We start from the raw sequence: 7,857 nt of genomic DNA on the forward strand, positions 1-7,857 counted from the left end.
TGACAACTGGGTGTCCTGGCCACCACATCCAAGCGCAGTTCAGAGGGCTGGCGTTGGGTCAGCCAGGGCTGGGGATTTGGTTCTGGAGGCACAGAAAGCTTCTCACCTGAGCTTGCCCTTGCTGAGGCACTCAGCAGGGATCTGTACAACTGAAGTACGCACGGTCTGGGGGCAAGCTTTTATTAACCAGTGACTCAGTCCTGGAGTTTGTTTCCCCCGATAGTAAATGCTACATAGAAATGTATTGACTTTCTTTAATCCCCAGTCCTTCATGCAACAACAGCAGATGCTGAATTTCTGCTACTCTGTACTAATGCAGTATACACCAGAGGCAAACTCTGTGGCTCCTCAGCTCTTGGGACACTGGGTGTGCGCAGAAAACCCACCACAATAAAATAGTCTCAGATCTGACCTCCGATCACAGGAAGGGAAAGGGCATTTGAGCTGGAAGGCTCCTACCACCCCTGCCTATTGCACTAGCGCCAATAGAGCTGTTTTTCACGTTCTCCTTTGCTGCATAACCCCATTGCCCTTGGCTGATGTAGATAATGGAAGAATCATAATGTTGCTATTATAAAAGTGTCAAAGATCATTTGGCCACTAGAATGAGCCGGATGGAGTATTTGGACAAATGCAAAAAAGAATTTTCTTTGATTTGTTTTGCGCCACTGCAGGACACACACCCCATTGGTGGAGGAGCTCCCTAGGCATGAGCCAGCTCTTCGCCTCCCTGCAGAGTCCAGCCAAGAGATCTTGTAATCTCCTAATGGACGGCTCAGTGTAAGTGCCTTTGAAAGCACAATACAAAGCAGCAAGCGGAGGCAAATTCTTATTCCATTCCTGTGCTCCTGTCTGTGCCAACATGTTAACAGCCTCACTGCAGTTAGGTGACAGGGCTGGAAATCCCAGCATGGCTTATACTGGCAGCCACTGTCTCGACAAGCTCAGAGCTTGGATTTCACACACTCCCTGGCACACGAAGACTGATTTCGCTGTGAACAACCAGGAGCCCAATCACCCCACTCCAATTAACATAAGATTTCGCACAGATGCCCTTCGCAGGGCTGACAAAATGGAGCTAAGGTTAAAGAGAAAGAGGGCACCAAGGTTGGCCTTGGTTACACCCACTCCATCTCACCCAGCTCCGGGTGCAGAGGGAAAAATGGATGGAGCAAATCAGCAGCTGTGGATATGTAGTGTGAATGCGATGAACCTGATCATGTCAAGCTGGGCACTTCTGGATTATATTAGAAGATAATCATTTCACTTGGTATTGTTTGCCAAGGAGAACAGAGCTAAACTTCTGGAGAAGTCTGCGGACATAAGCCCTGAAGGCAAGACTTTGCAAAAACACCTGTGATGTCAGAGCAAATGTCCCATGATTTTTCAAGACATTCCTTGCCCCCTAGGTTACTGCTCTCCAAAGCCCTAGAGCCCATCGTTTGCAGGTGCATTAGCAATAATCGAGCACGCAAAGCTATGAAAATTCAGTCTCCTCCTGCTTACTGCATCAGATCATCGCTCGAGCAAGGACTGCACCTTCCTTTGAGCTGAGCCCTATGCTTTGTCCCAAATGTTACTCTATTTAACAGCCACTTGTGTTTCAAGACTGCCCTGAAGCTTATTATTTCTTTATAATTTGTACTCTGCCACACATTATTAAAATATGTGCCCGCGAACCTCAGGATGTCACAGAGGACATCAAGGCAGTGACATGAAGTAGGGAGCCTGCCAGCCTGTCAATACTGAGCCTAACTCATTATTTATGTGTGCTCACTCTGGTGTCTCCTCAGACACGGGCAGAATCTTAATGCCACAGCCAGGGGTACAGCCTTCATTAGAGGGGGCTCACTATATTGCAAATACAAACTCCCTCAGACAATAGGTTTGATACTAAACATGAGCTTATTTTATGATCACAGAGTGCTGCAATAAATCAAGGAGCCAAAAAACAGATGTGCATGCAGGGGGAGCAGACCCAGTGAACCCAAAAAAAAATTAATGTCCAATCTAGGACATAATGTACCAGCACTCAGCTCAGATCAACACCCCTTTTGCTTGTGTGAGATGTGCTGTTGTGGGAAGGTCTCAGCTCCCTTGGGCAGAAGCACCCAGTGGTGTGAGCAGCTTATATATCACTGGCCACCTTTCCGTCTCAGTTCATTTCACTTTCTGATTTAAACAGCGATTTACAGCTTTAAGCAGGTATTTGAAGCAAGTTGAATACCGTTATCAGTGAAAAAAAGAGTAATCCCAAAGCATTCTCCTCTGGAAAAAAGGACAGATTTGCTTTTATTAAGTCAGAATCATACTTTGGACTTGCTTCTACATTGTGTTTCATGTTTTCCAAGCACTGCATAGGATTAGCTAGTTAATTAATACTTAGTATTATCCTCACAGATGGAGAGAGCTTCCAAGAACTTAAGGTAAAATATTTTAGCAATACGGATTTGTGCCAACCTAAATTTACACTCCTAAACATAACGTGATTAGGAACAAAAAACAGAGTTAGAGTAATAATACATATCCTTTTCATGCATATGCTGGGCTCTCTTTTTGCTTTTAAGAGTCCCATTTTCCGGCTATGCTTTACAGTGAGAAGAGGTTTAAACTCATTCTTCTTCAGTTTTTAACAGAAGTGGAGATTCTCAGTCACAGCTGCAAGAGCTGCAAAACGACAAGTGACACGTTGCAAGGGGCCGGTTACCTGCTGCGGTTCCGCTCTGCAGAGGGGACTCGGGCAAGGCACAGACAGCCCCCAGCCCCCAGCCCCGCTACGGCGGGTCCAGCTGCACACCCCTCGCGTTCCCCGGATCACCATCCGGGATAACCCATTTCCCACGGATGCATGTTGTGTGGGCCTGGACAGGGGCAAGCTCAGGGCCCCGGTACCATGATCCAGCTCCTAGTGCCTGCTGCAGGTTTGGGGCTGGTGAGAGAGCAAGTTACCTCCTCGCCAAGCAGCTTCCAAATCCTGCACACTTGTGATTGGGAAGGAATAAAGAGTATATGGTTGTCTGTGCCTTTAAGGTATTATCGCCAAATCAAACACCTCCGGGCAGGCTGGGACACACTGCTGGTGAGCCTAGCTAATTCGCACCTCTAATTCACACCCTGCCACCAGCATCATCTTCCTCAACTAGAGCAGCACCTTGCTTAGAGTATGAAGCCAAAGCATTAGTGCTGCCAAGCAATGCTGCCAGGGCGGCAAAACCCCTCCTTGCTGCAGGGGCCCAACTGTGCCGCCGTCACTGGCCAGTCACTGCCCCACAGCTGCCAAAACAGTCGGCGGTGAGACCGTTGCGTACAGCGAAAGCGCCAGGCGTAGGAGTGCATGGTGAAAGGGACTCGGGCACGGATGACTCCCAGATGGCCAACCTCTCCCTCCCCACTCCAGACTTGGGGATCAAAATATTTTCCTGCTCAAAGCAGACTGAAAGGTCAAAATACAGGTCTCTGAAAAAGAATCCACACCAGGTCACTAAATTATTTGTTTTGAAATACTTGTTTTCACAGCAGCCTCTTCAACTATTTTCAGTAGACATTTCAGTTAGTCTAATAGTGATTAACACAGATTTTGAAGGTTGCTTCAAAATGAAAAATTCAAGGTTGCATTCAGAAATGTAAAAATAGGGTGCAAATTCAAAGCTGAATCCAACTCGGAGGTTGGCCCCGGGGTAGGTGTTTGGACAGATGATCTCCAGAGATCCTTCCAGTTTATGTTCCTAAACAGACTATTTTAAAACATTTTCAAATATTTATTAGGAAGAGCTTTCTCAGAAACAGCTGTTTTTGTAAACTGTTGAATCTCGGCAGTAAAAAGCGTTGCATTTGAGAAATGCCATTCAGGTCAGAGCAGGCTCCGCAACTTTATATGCTCACAGCTCAAATCAAACTCAACAGCAATTTGCTCCCCAGTTTGATGGCTGAATTTTGGGAGCTGAATTTTTGTCTTCTGCATGTTTTGTGTGAAACTTGGCTAGCACAGGATAGAAAAAAAATGAAATACAGCAAGGATGGCAGCACACTAAGGTGGTTTAGGGTTTGGCCAACTCTCCAGACACGCATACGTGGTCCAGTCCGCAGGCCTTAGCTGCTCTGGTATTTGCAGCATTTGCACCATCTGGCACTTGTCTTGCCCAGGCTCCTGTCAGCAAGCTGTCCGAGCCGAGGCAGCAGCCCTCCGCCCCACAGAAGTTATAGCCTCCGAACCAGAGATCTCCCCACCCCACATCTGCATGCACACAGCATTTTGAAGCCCCGACACCAAGCCTGTCCAGCCGAAGCACACCGTATCACTTTTTCCCCTGCTACATAGATACATGAATCATTGCTGTCCTTTCAGGTTCTATTTCTGGCTCTCAACATGCACAACAGGATCAATAGTTAATTTGTCAACATCCCCTTTTTTCTTTCCCAGAGCAACATCCCAGTTATTTGTGGGCGAGGATGGGCTCGCGGTGCTGTGGCTCGCCTGCCGCCCAGCCGGACCGGCTCCGAGGAGCCTCCCCTCTTCAGTCTCTCATGGCAACGCAGCTCCAAGGCCGTTCGTTTTGCAGGTGTTTTGTTTATGGGGAGATGCAGCTTGTACTGTTTTGGGGGTCACGGCTAAGAGCAAGCATGGATGGAGGGAGAGCTGCCTGTCTCCCTTGGTGTGGCATGTTTGCTCAGCACAGCCAGCTCTAAGGGCAGCAAGCAGGCTGCTGCACCCCGTCAGGAGTTAGCAAAAACACATTCATCTGCACTGTGTGATGCTATTTGCCAACAATCATTGCTTCCTGTAAGAATCAATCTGGCAAGAGCAAAGAACCAAATTCCCTGGGGACTTTACTGGAGAATTGGGAAATACCTAAGCAAGGGCAGCAGAAGGCCTCCTTACTCAGCTGGGGACAGGCTAACACCAATGGGCCGTGACTCCGGAGCAGTCTGGTCCCTCTTGCCACCAGGCAGCAGCTTCTGTACCTAATTCAGTCCCCTTCTGCTCCTGTCCCAGGTGAGCAGGAGCATCCCCCCAGCTGCCCCCCCAGCTCCCCCCCGGACCCCACAGCCCAAGCACAGCGCAGGCTCACAGGCTCCACGGAGCCATGCCCCGGTGCCCAGCTCACACTGAGCATCGGGCAAGGATCTGTCACACCATGTCCAGGAGGGGGCTGCTGGGAGAGTTGTGCTGGGACCAGTAGCCGAGACCTGAATTTGAGTCTAGCCATCATCAGCTCCTGCCTAGGCCAGGGGAAAAATGAGGCTGCTCCTTGTTGTGACAGCCTGGCTAGGTTTCATCCATGCAGTTTGTTTCCCTGGTTGGGCCAGGTAGACGTCTCCTTTCCCCGGGGGTTTCCAACAAAGAGCAGTTATGGCTTTATTCTGGGCAAGGAAAGATGATCCTTTGTGAGCAAAAGCTTCCTGCAGACTTCCCAGCTGTGCAGGATTATCATCTCAGTTACACCTTAAAATAGACCAGAGAATTTGCCTCATCCACTTTGTGTGGAGACAGCGATAATTAGAACAAAGAGGAGACTGAACTTAGCTGTGATAGGAACTTCAGTGGGGAAAGATCACATTGGCAGGAAAATCAATCCACTGTGAAAAAGGAAAAGAAAAATCAAGCTGCAAGGCTGGAGCTGCTTCAGTAAAACCAGCAGCATGTTCAGCTGATTTAAGGCCCCCCAATTAGACAGCTCAGATTAAGCAAAGACTGGCAGAAGATCTGGTTGGGAAAAAAACTCTGACCTAAATAAAGCATTCTTCCTATCTTTTGCCGAGATGACATTAGTGTGAAGAGCAGCTGCAGCCCAGAGAACCACCCAGAGCCCATGCGAGGAGAAGGAACATGACTATCTTTGGTTGGGTGTGGGGCTCGGACCTAAGCCAAGCAGGGTCCCATCCTGCTTTCACTGCCTGGAGCCAAGGTGGCCCTGAGCTCAGCAGAAGAAGTGCCAGACTTGCAGATAGTCATTAGGTGTGAAGCTTTGAAAGAGTTAACACACCACACACCGTGGAGACCAACTGCAGGAATGTTAATTCAGGCCTCTCTTGTTTGTAATCTAGAAGATTTAATTTTAGAAATTACAGCTCATCATGAATTACTCACTGAACCTGGAAAAAAATAAGTCCTTTCATGACAACAGACTGAAAGAAAGAAGTAGAAACACTCCTGCCAGTAACTTATCAAAAATAGCAGAAAATGAGAGCCAGCCCATATAGAGAAAAAAGCAGCCACATCCAAAGCAATCGAATGCCAGGGTGAACTGCAGAGAGCAGCACTGAGGGAACAGCAACAGTCCTGGGGACCAGACACTGGTCCTCAGCCTCAACTCAACACAACTCTGCCTAACTCTGACCAAGTCACTAAGGGTATGGTGTATGCTTTAGCACAGGTGGGCAACCACTGCGCACGGCTCCCTGGCAGAGAGGATGAGGAGGGCAACTGTTAAAGGGCTCAGTAAAGACATCACCATGGATTAGCTTGTCAGTCAGTGGTTTGGGAAAATGCGGTGACACGGAAAGCACTAAGGCAAAGCACCAAGAGGTGACAGAGCTGGTCTCGCTGGTGTAGAGACACTGCCATTAGGTCCGCTCACTCCATGCAACTCTGAGCCATACGGTACAAAGATGATGCCCAGCAGCATCCAGAAAAATCACAGGCCCAGGCAGCACTGGTTGAGGCATAAGTGGTAGCTTGCTTGTGCTCTCGGCTGCCAGATGCCCTGAGCACAGCCCTCTTGCTGACTTCAGCCACGTGAGCGCCCTGGGAAGCCAGGTTTGCTGCTGCCACCCCAGGGGACAGGGCTGGGGAGCCTCTGTGCAGGATGCAGTCTGCCAGACCGAACCATCCAGCATCTCACCCCCTTTTCAGGTCTACCCAGCTCTTCCCTGCTCCAATTCTCCAGCAGAGCAAAACTTAGTCCCACCTAAACCACAGAAAAGTCTAACGCCAGCTTTAGATCAGATGGGCACAGCACCCCCAAAACCTACGCTACAGACAAGGTTAGGAATCACTAGGAGACACTTGGTGGTTTGGGGGTATTTGGCTGGTCCTGGCTCTGCCACAGGGAACTCTGGTACAGCAAAAACCCTGTTTTTCTGCTTCAGAACACCACTTCTCTCTGCAGCACGCACAAAGGCTTAGGCAGCAAGGCCCAATTTCCCTTAGAGGCTCAAATCCTTCTGCCAGTGTGTGGGAGTCAGGAGCTTTGCGAAATAATCAGCGATGAGCAGCTAGCTGGGAAATTAGAGTACAATGGAGTTATGATTTAGAAGACAGGCATGTAAGCTCCTCTCAGCCTCCTGTCATACCGCAGTGCTCCAGCCGGCTGCGGGCTGCAGCACAAAGCCCTTCAGAGCCCGGACGTGAGCAGAGCCGGCTCCTTGCCTGGTGCAAACCGGCATCTCCCCGCTGCTTGCAGGAGTCCTCTGCCAGGGCAGACAGCCAGCGAGCCCAGCAAATCCCCCAAGGGGAGCAACCTGCGAGCGGGTTGCTGTAGAAGAGCTGCTGCTATGCCTTGAGCCATGGGGCTTTGCAGGGGGGTAGTCACGGAGATAAGCCCCCCCTGTGCAGCTCTGCCATGGCAGTTTGGTCCCACTGTGCCATTCCCAGGCACTCTCTGGAGCAGAGCCTGTCAGACCTGCAGTGGTCTGGGGACACGAGTACCTGGAGGCCAGCGATGTCCTGCCAAGCGGGTGCTTGGGTGGCACAGGGGTGCATTGCCATGCACCGCCTTACGCCTCTGTTCTGCACGGGAGACTGGGGCAGGTGGGTCCACCCCAGCACTGTCGCCTTCATATGCATACGATTTTATTTGTAACACCTTTGGGAAGCAAAACTGAACCAGATCTCTGGGATCAGTGCCCCAGACCTGA

Source organism: Apteryx mantelli, chromosome 14, assembly GCF_036417845.1.
Source record: "Apteryx mantelli isolate bAptMan1 chromosome 14, bAptMan1.hap1, whole genome shotgun sequence".
NCBI lineage: Eukaryota > Metazoa > Chordata > Aves > Apterygiformes > Apterygidae > Apteryx > Apteryx mantelli.